This window comes from Phyllostomus discolor, chromosome 4 (genome assembly GCF_004126475.2).
Source record: "Phyllostomus discolor isolate MPI-MPIP mPhyDis1 chromosome 4, mPhyDis1.pri.v3, whole genome shotgun sequence".
In the NCBI taxonomy this organism is placed as follows: Eukaryota; Metazoa; Chordata; class Mammalia; order Chiroptera; family Phyllostomidae; genus Phyllostomus; species Phyllostomus discolor.
The window spans coordinates 14,048,824-14,061,274 of NC_040906.2; positions in this window are offsets into that span (position 1 = coordinate 14,048,824).

A 12,451-nucleotide genomic window follows, 5' to 3' on the forward strand; every position below is an offset into this window, starting at 1 on the left:
TCCAGACCAACATAAAAGCTGCAGAAACACTACTAATGAACTGCCACATACTGCTCACCTAGACTCAGCCTTCATTCACCTGATTCATCGTTAACATTTTGCCATATCTGCTTTATCCTCCTATATATGTGTATGTGTGCTCATATAGGTACGATTATTATATGCATTATTTTTTTCTGAACCATTTGAAATAAAGTGGCAACATATGACCCTTCACCCTAAATACCTAAATAGGCATCTTCCAAGTACAAGGATTTTCTCTCCCATAATCACAGAAGCAGTTAACAAAGTCAGGAAATTTACCATCGGTACAATATTATTACCTAGTTACAAGCTAGTTGCAAATTTTACCAACTTAATTCGTGTATTTAAACATCTCACACAACTACCAGCTGAGGGCAGCTAAAAGCGTAGTCTACATCAGCGGGGCAGAGCCTTGTCTCGGAAGTCCTCCAGACTGTCGAGTTATAAAAACCCACAAAAGCCCTAAAACCAAAACAGGGAAAGTTTCAGGGAAAGTAAAATCCCTGGATTTTTTTTTCTGGACAGAAGCAAACCAAGTCCTAGCGCAATCTCAGGATCAGTTTGGCCTCCCAAAAATCCCCCAGAGAAAACCTCCTTGAGCTTGAAACTCTTCCTATCCGATCACATCCGTCATCAGCGTGTCTCTAGGTGGGTCAGTGGCCGAGCCCCGGTTCACCCCAGATGCGAGTTCCACCTCCACCGATTGGACCAAAGGGAGCTGTGGAAACCACGGTAAGAAGGGCAGGGACAGTGGCTGGTCCTGGAACAAGCGCAGCCAGGTGACACCTGGTAAATTAAATGGCCCATGGGAGGCTGTTCACACTCAAAAGAGCAATTTAAACTATTTATGATCGCGGACGGACCTGAATTAGTTATAACTTCCCAAGGAAAAGATCTCGCAACTGTCACAAAGAGAGTCCCGAAGACGGCTGCCGAGTGTTCTGTAGAGGTCACGCAGGAGAAGGAGCTATTCGTCTGCATTAGGGGGGAGCGAACACCATGGCAATGGTGTGCTCGCACGTAATACAAATTCGGGCAGCTTGACCTTGACTGCTATTCACTTCTGGGCACTTCATCTGAAAAGGAAATAGAAGAGGCCACAGGAGGGCCACGGGATGATTGCAGAGCCGGCAAGGGCTCCAAACCACTAAATAAGGAAACATTTAATTACACAGGCAGCTAATTAGGAAGAAGAAAGGAGACATGGACAGAGGGGTGGACGTGAGAAGAAAAGGATTCGGAAGTGACTGAGCGAGGCCCCAAGGGTTCCACACTGGACTCTCACAAAACATCCGCAAGGCCGCTTTTCAAAGAGAATTTTCAGTGGATCAACACATTCTTCAAGGCCATAAAAGGTCGACTCAGCCAAGCAGTTCAAAACAGCTAAATAAATATGTGCCTGTTTGGAACTGAAAAAAAAAAATAATAAGACTTCGGTTACTTATTTTTATAAAGAAGGGAAGGGAAGGAGAAAAAGAGAGAAAGAAACATCAATGTGAGAGAGAAATAATCGATCGGTTGCCTCTTCTATGAGCCCCGACTGGGGACCGAACCTGCAACCCAGGCTTGTGCCCTAACCGGGAATTGAACCTGTGACCTTTCGCTAAGTGACACAACACCCAACCAACTGAGCCACACCAGTCAAGATGAAAAAGAAAAAATGTTTAAGCACTGATGAACTGTGGTTTGTTCAGAAAATTGGACAGAATAGAGTCCTGATTCCAGCGCTTCGTGGTCATGAGAAGAATCGTCCCCAGCTAGAGGCTGATAGAATCGTCGCTCTAAGACAAGAATCGGCGAACCGGCCCGCAGACCAGCAAGCTAGAAACAATTTGCACACTTTAAGGGGGCTGCAAAAAGTCAAAAGAGGAACAATATTTCACAACACGTGGAAATTACATGAAATTCAACGTGTTTTGTTCGGGAAGCTCCGTTGGAACACAGCCGCCCCCACGCGTCTCTGCGTTGCCACGGTTTCTTTCACACGGTGACAGCAGAACGGGGAGGGGGCGAGAGAGACTGCACAGCCCACACGTCTGCAACACTTACTTTCTGGCCCTTTTCAGAAAAAGGCTGCCCGCCCCTACTCTCGTGTGCTGTGAGTGTTACCCACTTCCCGTGCGGTCAAGGCCCTGGACAGCCATCCGGGGGCAGGTCTGCCACAGAAAGATCACTTCTGTCTGTTGCCAGGGTCCTGGGCCCAGAGTCCCGGAGTCCCGGGGTGACACGTGGAGATGCTCACAGGACGAGTGCAAGGGACCAGAGGCAGCTGCAGCGCCGGCAGAGAGGACCGCCCGTCCCAGCCGGGGCGGCCCCGCGGCCTGCTGGACTCCTCCTGCAGAGGCCTCCTAAGGAGCCGGCGTCAGATGCTCAGAACCCTTGACAGCTGCTGAGCTCACGCGCACAGGCTGTCTGTGCGCCAGAGCCCGTGGGGTGCCTAACTCGTCAAATGCCCCGGGGGCGTAAGGCTCACCTAAATTGTACAGACATCCTCTCAGGAAAAAAACAGAAGTTATAAGGGAAAGTGTTATTTTATTCATTTAAATATAGTTTACAGTATTGTGAATCCAAAAAAAAAAAAAAAAGATTTTGCTATGCAGTGACGGTCTCTTATCCTTAAAAAGAAGACTAAAATCACAGAGCTCAAAAAGGAAGTTCTGACATCTTTGAATACAGGTTGCAGGGGAAATACAGTTAAATCTATCACGTAAGGGGAACTAACCAAATCCTATGTTTATCTGCGTGGTCTCAAATTTTTTGGCTTTGATAACGTTAGGAACTTTCTCCTTTGCTGAGATGCGTGTTGCCATACTCTGCCACTAGGGGGTATCATGACCCATTGTTTTACCTCTTTTTCAGTTTTCCAAGTGTCCCTGAAACCATTGTTTTAGACTCAGGAAAACTTGTACAAATAATGTTATATATGGCATGCGTTATGTGTGAGACACTACACACTATGTAAAATATAGTCAAATATAGCATGTATAGTATATAGTGAGATATACTCTGTAGCTTGGGTGAACGTGGAGAAGGTATCTTACGCACAGGTAAACCAAGTCCGTTTCACTGGAGCATGAAGAATTCCATCGGAACTAAAAGCAGAACAGTGCTGCTTAAGGTTCAAGGACGAGTAGGTACACGGGAGCCTTTCTACCAGAAAGTTCCAGAAAGGGCTTGGACCATCTGAAAGGCTGAGCTGACCGACTTGTGGAAGGAAAGGCAGGCGTGTGAGAGATGCCAAATCTAAGTCAGAAGCTGAGCAAGCGTGTCACCCCAGAGCAGAGCGCGGGGAGCAGAGGTGGCCCGGGCGAGCCCCGAGGTCTCCGGGCGAGTCCTGAGTGGCGGGCAGAGCGAGGTCAGGAGCCGGAGGTTGTAAACAGCAGCAAATGGATGCCCCAAATAGCGCAGGGTCACACACTTAGCGTCTCAGAGATGTGGCTTTAAGTCCATTTCCAAAATAAGGCTAGGAGTGGCAGAAGGGAGATTAAAATTCCAGCCTCTTCAGACATGATGAAACCTAACACGCGGAGTGTTTGGGGGAGATTAATCCAGAAAACATCTCAGTCCGCTTCTAACATCTGCCTCCAGGAGGGGGTGGGAAGCGGTGCAAATGAAGAGGTTTCCCAAATCTTGAAACCTGGGCGTGAAGGACGGAGCCCAGCACCCGGGTAAACGTCCATCTGCTGCGGTCAGGACTAAAGCGACCCTGCCAGTCTCCGAATATGAAACATCCGCATCATGCTTTTCCAATAACGCACTTTAAAGCCTGACCACGATCATACCCATTGTACAGATGAAGAAACCGACTCACAGAGCTTAAGCAACTTGCCCAAGGTCACAGTAGTGAGGGAGGGCGCCAGCACTTAAAACTGGAGCCTCAGCCCTGGCTGGTGTAGCTCAGTGGATTGGGGGGGTGGGGGGGCTGGGAACCAAAGTGTCGCAGGTTCAATTCCCAGCCAGAGTACATGCCTGGTTTGCAGGCCATAACCCCCAGCAACTGCACATTGATGTTTCTCTCTCTCTATCTCCCTCCCTTCCCTCTCTAAAAATAAATAAATAAAATCTTAAAAAAAAAAAACGGAGCCTCTTCTCACCCCAGAATCATTTGTCCTTTCCTCTGCATGTGCTGTCTCCAAATACAAGTATTTCTCTAGGATCCAAGGGGGCTGCAGAAGAAGACAAGTTACAACCAGAGTAACAGCCTTGTTGACATTGAAGAGAAAAATAAACAGGCATAAACCAATGGATTTTGTTTCCCCCAAAGGCTAAAGGGAACCAGAGGCCACAGAGTGAAACACAGGAATAAGGGGAGAAGGGAAGGAGTGGCCTCGAAAGGCAGGAGGACGGGGACACCAAGCTCAAGTGTCACTCCAAAGCAGAGATGGGGGTGCCCCCCGCAGTGGGTGGCCAGACGTTCTGGGGAGTCTTTGCCAAGTGAAGGAATGGAACCAGGAAAAGTGTCTGGCACATAGTGAGAGCTCAACAAGCAGGTGTGGAATGAATGCAGGAGGAGGACAGGTCTCTCATCTGCTTTGATGGCGAAGGACCGAGGTGAGAGGAGGGGGCTCCGGGGACTGAGCGGAAATAACGAAGCTGAGAGCATTTCTCCTGAGCTGTGCAAAGCTCCACTCTCTGCCTAGTGACGGGAGCCCCGGAGTTTCTGCCCTGCCAGGTCTGCAACAGGTCGGAGGGCACCCAGTTCAGTTTCCACCATTGGCGCCTGGGTCGGGGGAGGGGCTCGGGCAACTGGAGAGGCCAGCCTGCGCCCTGGGGCAGGATTGCTCAAGGCTCCTGGGAGATGAGTCATGACAGCACCCTCGGCCAGCACTCTGGCCCATGAGGAATGCAGTGTGGGCAGCAAGGGACACTTCCCAAGCCACACTAGGCTCCCCTTCAGCCCAGACATAATGAAACCAGCCTGCAACTTGCTGCTTTTTCCATCCCTCCTGCTACTTTCTCTGTGTCAATGTGAGAGAGAACGAGGGAGAGAGATCTGTCTTTAGCAGCAAGAAAATGGCCATGCGTCCAACCGGAAGGCAAGCGAAAGAAGAGAAAAAGATAAATGGGAAGTGTCCAGCAGAGGCTGGCCTCGGGAGAAACCTTGTACTGTCCCCTGAAGGGCCGCTGACAGCCAGTGTGGCCAGCCCTGTCTTTGTTCACATCCTTCGCAATCCCAGCGGAGGAGGGGCGGTGGTTCCTCAGACCCGGTGACCCTGAGGCGAGGGCTCAAGGGCAGGCCTGTGCCCTGCTGTTCCTCAATCTACTTGTACCCAAACCAACAGCTTATCAAGAACCACAGTCACTGTGGTTTTGCCTACCCACCCGTCTTCTGAATCCGCAGGCAACTCATCCCTCACTGCCCGTGGTCCCCTTGGGGCTGTCACAGATGGTGGGGACATCACAGGTGGGGCCCCTCCTTAGGCTGTCCGTTAGAGAGACCCCTTCTTTCAGATTCCCTGTAGGTACCTCATCAACCAGGAATGACCCAGCAAGGCCAAGGGCAGTCCTGATACGTGCATGTTAAGAGTCTCAAGGAAGGCAGCTGCTGGCTTGGGTCAAGGACAGCTTTTCTGCTGTGGCCTCGGTCTGAGACTGTGGCCTCATGGCAGCAAGATGGCTGCTGCATATCCAGGCATCCTCTTTGCTTCCCAGGCAAACCATGTTTGCTTCCCAGCTTCTTCTCCTCTTTTATCGGGAGAACAAAAGCCACCCTGAAACCCACCCGTGGGCTTCCACTCAACAATTCATACCCCAAGCTGTATCGCAGACCACTCCCAGTTGCAGCGGAAGGTGGTAAATGAGCACATCACCCCCGCCCCCCAGTCTCTCGAGGAGAGGTGGAACCGGAGGAAGAGTTGATGAAGGCTGTCAGCTCAGCCCGGGAGGAGTATCCGCCTTTCTCTCCCAAGGCCCTGGTCACAGTGGGACCTTTTATTACAGTCTTTCACACGCTAACCCCTGACCCCCTGGGCAGGGACTGGGATCGCAATCACCACCCTCCGTGGGCCCAGCACCTACCACGCTGCAGAGTGCCGAGTGCGCGCTCCGTGAACGTGCGTGCTGCGTCTTGCCCTGGCTCTTGGGGCCAGCTGGCAGGCTGAGCAGACGCGTGGCTGCACGGGGTACTCACGTGTGTGCCTCACTTTGATCTCTGGGATCTCCCGTTTGAAATTCGTCTGGATGCGGTGGACGGCTGCCAGGCGTGCGTGTTCCTGCGCCTCATCTAGTCATCAGGAAGGGCGAACCCATTTGTGCTTCAGGTCTCTTGTGACCAAGACAGGTTCCTGGACGAGAGTGTCCTCTTGGTGCCTGCAAGGCAAGCCGTCGTGAGAACAGGGAATTGGTTCTCTCTCGGACTGTCCCTGATGTAGTTAGAATAAAGCAGCGGCGACACTGGCGGTGACCCAGATGTTGGAGAAACCTTGAACTAAGCCCCAGAGGCCCTTGCCTCCGAGTCCTACAATATTGCATTAACACGGGCTCAACCTGCAGAATTGGATTGAGATCCAGCCCTCAAACGCTCACCCTGCCTTCGCCCTGCCCCCCACCTAATCTCATTGTGTCCTGAGTGTTGAGAATAATGGTGATGCCTCCGCTCTGCAAAGTGACTGTGTGAGCATTTTTTACATGGGAAAGGCTCTTAATAAAGTAAAAGTGCTTTAAGCGCAGAAGTCTCTTCCTTCACATCCCTCCTGCCTGGATAATAAATGGCCCGTTCCCGCTCCAGACTGAGAAAGAGGCAGGGACGGCCACGCTGCCTTTCCCGGAGCACACTCCCCACTTACTCAGCGCCTAGGACACACTGAAAACACTGCCCGTGTGGACTCACTCAATCCTCTCGGCCTCCCTAGAGGCTGGGTACTATCATTACCCCCACTTTACAGATGAGGAAGTTGAGACCTAGAACCCCACAGCTGGCAGGTAGGGGAGCAGGGTTCAGACCCCTGGAAGCCCCCACGCTGCCTGGACCCCCTTGCATGTTAGTGCTGGACAGTGGTGTTCAGCCAGGGGCTGAGAGAACCATGCGGACCCCAACCCAGACCCATTCGACCTGAATCTCTGGGTATGGGGGACCGCATCGGGATTTTAGGGGAGTTAGAAAAGGTACCTTACTTAAAGTTAGGCTTCTGGAGTGGCAGGTGCTGGCTCCACACCTGACCAGCTGTTTGACTTGAAGCCATGATCCACACGCCCCGCCAAGTCCACGGGCAGGGAAGCCAATGATGTGACCACCCTGTGTAAACACTAAGGGCTCTGTGACATATGACAACACAGGCAGCCCCAGGCTCGGGGCAGCTGCTCTGAGAAGTGCACCAGGATCTCCTGGTTGGTCCCTTCACCCATTAATGTACCCCTTCATTCACTGAACGAGCCCTTATTACGCACAAGGCTGTCAGCTGGAGAAGGAGGAAGATAAAAGTTCCTTCCATCCAGAGGAATTACAGTGTACTTCCCTGAAGCCTCCATCCTTTATGATCTAACCGAGGAGAGCAGCTGGCATAAGAAAAACAACAGCCACGTAGAACTCAAGTGCCAGATGGGCACCGCAGACCAGGGAACTCTGACAAGGCAATGATCCCCAAGGTCAAGAGGCGGTGTGCAAGTGGAGGGGCCTGAGCGAGTCTTCCTGCTGAACCCAACAGGCACCCATCCCAGGTCGGGTCCGGCCCCAGCAGGGCTGGCAGCGCGTCCTGGAGTCTCTGCCCCAGCACCCACCATGAGCAGAAAGACACTGACGAAGGGGAGGGAGAACCAACCAGAAAGGCCAACCATCCGGGCAGGTGGATGGCAGCCCAACAGCAGACATCTCCTGCTCCATCAGGGCACCTCCCACCAGCAAAAAGACTGGTTTTCTCAGCTGACAAACCGCGACAACACTGGCCTTTTCCCAGCTCCCCTGGGGAGATCAACCGTTTCATCGACCGCTGGTTCCGCCACCACTGATGGAGTTCACCCTGCAGACCAGGGTGACACCCATCACTTCCCTCACCGCCCCATCTCAGTGACTGCACCCCACTTTTCCAGAGAAGGCAGCTGATCCTCAGAGAGCTTCGGCAGTTTTCCCAGGGATGCACAACTAACCAAGAGCACGGCAGGCTCAAGCCCAGCCCACACGCGAAGCCAGGGCACAACAATGGAATTTGCAGCCTGGAGTTTGAGACCACCAAGGGGTCCGTGGATAGAACTCGGGGGTCTGTGAACTTGGAAGGGGGAAAACTGTACCTTTATTCAGTGGCACGCTGGCATTGAAGACAGGGGCAGTGGGAGTCGATGGCCCCGGCAGGGATATATTTTATCACTGATATTGTTTAGAACCAATGGTGCGCGGTGATCACAAAAGCAAGACCAACTTCAGTTTTATTGTTGTTTTTAAATGTGCTACAGACCATGTACATTTTTTGCCTGCAGTAACCTCTAACTAAAATTTAGGATTTCCCTCAACCATAATCATAGACATCCCCTGTGGAAGTATTAAGGGTACCTGTGATTTTTGTCACCGATAGAAATCACAGGTATTTTGTGCCATGTGACAGTTGTTGCAGGGGTCCCCCAGGTACCGGTGTGTACTTTATGCTCATCCTTATGGTGGTTACAAGACCACTGCTAGATCTTGTTATTGAATGGATGCTATGGAAGATTAGTGTTACTACATTCACAGATTTGGCTTTGGCTTTGGTCTCAGTTTTTCGTGTTTGGACAGCCACATTTCAATATATCTGGTTTACTTAGTAACCCTATGCATTACAAAAAGCCATCCCTGCATTCCATCAGACTCAGAAAGAAGATAAAAAGTGCCTGCTACCCATTCTCATAGGTGAAGGTGCTATTTAAAGACTGGAAATACCACAATCTTTGGGCTATTTGACCTTCCATGTATGTGTCTTCTGTCCTCAAATAAATTACCAGCTCTTGAGAACATGGATTAAATCTTATCATTCTTTATTTCTTCCCCAGGCCCTAGAAAAGGATAGTCCGTTCTACCACTGTTTGTTGCTTGACTGGCTGATAGAAGTCCTTCCAGCTTCCATGGTCTGGACCAGCCAGCATCACGTTCACTGACCAGGAGATGAACAATATGACAGGAGGAGAGGAGGTATTGGGGTTAAATCTTCCATGTAATTGGCAAACCCTGGGGATGGGCTGCTGGTCTTTGCTTCTTAGAAACTAAATATATCTGTAGGAGAAAAAAGAAAGCCATTGGAATTTTCCATCCAGGCTAATAGACTAGGGCAGAGTGCCCAGATAGCATGGGAACCAAAGCAGACTCCAAGCTGGGAAAATACTCCTGGACAAGATGGCATCATTTCTGTACACACCGGGAGGCTCATAAAATAATGCCAGGCAGCCCGGGGGCCTAGCGTTTGCGAAGAACCACAGTGTGCACAGAATATCACACAACTATTAACCCTCTAGCACTGAGGCACTAAAGAGGGCCCTGGGGCCCCGGCTGTAACTGACATCAAGAGACTCTGGCTGCTCTAGCCACCTTTGTTCTGTAATAAACACCCGAGATTACATGGCATAAGGCAACTTCCCTTTTTCTCAGAACCCAGTGGGTCGGGAATTCAGGCACAGCGGGGATGGTTCTTCTCCTCTTCGTGATGCCTGAGGCTTCCAATTGTTTTCTGCAGGATAAGTCTGGCACCCAGGGTGGAATGGCTGAAGAGCAGGCCAGAGTACCTACCTATGGCCTCTCCACGTGGGCTGGGTTTCTCTCAATGGTGGAAGGGGACTCAGGGAAGCGAGCACTGTGAGAAGACCAAGTGGAAGCCACATGAGCTTTTTGAGCCCTTCCTCCATACTCTATTGGTCAAGGAGGCCAGAGCCTGCCCAGGATCAACAGGAAGGGATGTAGACTCCACCCCTTGATGGAAACGATATCCAAGAATCTCAGAGTCCTGTTTGACAACCGCCACACGGATCAAGCCAACATTAGTGCCCCCTTGGAGAATATACCAAGATCCGTGGTCTCTCATCTGCAACAAACCTCGGGCCGAGCCCCCAGGCTTGTCTCTCAAGGATGAGCTCACCCTGTCCCAACACAGGCGCCCCAGAGCAGTCCCAGCCGCTGACAGTGCTTTACAAATGAAAGGAACCCTGTCATCACTGCAACCCACATCCCACCTTGATTGCCATTCCTCCTACACATCCCCAAACCCCTGAGAAACCTGCTCCCACGAAGAGAACTCTGCCTGCTGCTGTGTGTCTCGCTGTTCCCCTATTAAGACATATCATTCACAAACACTTACAAGATACCCTCAGCTGTCACTTACATAACGGAACTTGGCAAAACAGTTGGAGCGTGCCAGTGGTGTCTCTGCCTGGAGCGGTGCACGCTAATACCTGGGTGCCTGAAAGTCCAAAGGAGTGGAAGAATGAGTAGAAAAAGCTTTCTCCTTTTCCGCAAGAAGATGGAACTGCTTTCTCATTGGTCAAATGATTCGAGAAATCTATAGAGCTACTCCTGAAAATCAGCAGGAAGGGAGGAAGCTGGATGCTATCTAAAGAAAGGACTTACTGCACACAGAAGGCGGGGGCATGCTACCCAGAAGGAGCGTTTCAGAGAGGACGGCATGCATAAAAATGGGGAGACAGGAAGGTGTCATTCCTGTTTCCAGAACAAGGAGATGGCTGGCCCACCCGGAGCGGAAGGTTTGGGTTTGGGAATTGTAGGGCACATTGATCATTTCATCTGCCCTAAATAGCACCCCTTCTTTCTTCAGGAAACAACTCCTCTTCCATTTGGCTCTTCATAGTCCGGGGATGGGCAGGAGAGAGACCTGAGCTGGACTAACCCTAGTAACCTGACCCTCTGACACAGTTATTGGTCCGGAGATGAGCAAATGGCCCAGCCAGGCCAATCAGAGATGCTCAGGAATGTTTCTAACTGGGATTAGGGAGAAGAGCTCACGTTTCTCTCTGCTCTTGACGGAACAGGCACAAGAATGGACGGGGTTTAAGAGCCCAAGTTCTTCGGTCAGAACGACTCCCAATCCCAGGCCCACCCCTTTCCTGGCTCTGTGAGCTTGGGCAGGTTCTTCACCGAGGCTCTGTTTTCTCGTCTATAAAGCGGGGGCAACCACACCTGCTTCGAAAGCTTGTGCTGCAGTTAAATGAGAACATACGTCGTACGCTTACAGTAGTGCCTGGCGCTTATGCTTTAGGGGTAAAGTCATCAGAGGAGGCAGGAATGTGCAACCTAGCCTTCCTGTAGCTTGGTTACAGGAGTAAGAAACTTCCCTTTTTGAAATATAAGCTGGTTTGATTTTGATTCCTGAAAGGTGCTTGAGTGATTAAAAAAAAAAAAAAACAACTAAAGGGGCCCTGGTTGGCGTAGCTCAGTGGATTGAGTGCGGGCTGTGAACCAAAGCATCGCAGGTTCGATTCCCAGTCAGGGCACATGCCTGGATTGCAGACCACGGCCCCCAGCAACCATACATTGATGTTCCTCTCTCTCTTTCTCCCTCCCTTCCTTCTCTAAAAATAAATAAATAAAATCTTAAAAAAAACTAAAAGGAAAATATACTTAGAAATACATTCATCATATGCTTCCCTAACGACACAATCCATTGAAATAATGCAAGTTTTGTAACCGTTTCTTTTATTGTTCCTTCCCCCTAAAGTTACTTGCAAAGCTTCTGAGAATAGAAGTCGAGGGAGAGGAGGTTCCAAGAAGTTGGGTAGGTTAAGTAGTTCATCAGCCTGGTGTGTTCCACGCACTGAGAGCCCCCAACCCCCTAGGACCCCTGACTCTCTCTTCTCCAACCAGCAAGAGCCCAGAGTGCAGGTCAGAACTTCGGCTCCGGGTCCTGAATCACAGGTGCAATCGGAGGCAGAATGCTCAAGGAAAACCCACTGAAAAGCTGAGCTCGCAGGGGAAGGATGCCCGCTCTCACACTGTAACGTAACAGTGATGTAGGAGAATGAAACTCACAAACACAAATCAGAAAAATGACCATTCTGCGTGGCTGGTTTTGACTCTTCCCCTGGAAAATCAAAGAGAACCAAGTTGCTTTTTTTAAAAAAGAGCTGTTAAAATTAATAGGAGAATCCAATAAGGTGGATTAAAATTTATATATGAAAATCAATAGTTGGCTACATATACAACTAATATGAAAATAGAATGAAAGAAAGAAATCCTAGTTTAAAAGAAGCAACCAAAAAAGTTCAAACAAAACAAAAATTGCTAAGGATAAACCTCCTAAGGAATGTGAAAATTTATATGAAAAAACTGTAAGATTCTAATGAAGTTCTTCCATAAATTTTTAAAAGCTGTGAAGATGATAAGTCCGAGTGGAAGAACACATGTATGGTGCCGGAGAACAGAGACCTCGGAGACACCAGATCAAAGAGACAATGGAAGCAGGGGTGGGAAGGCAGAGCCTGGACTTGTTCTTGGCCAGTGACAATAGGGTTGCTGGTGCTT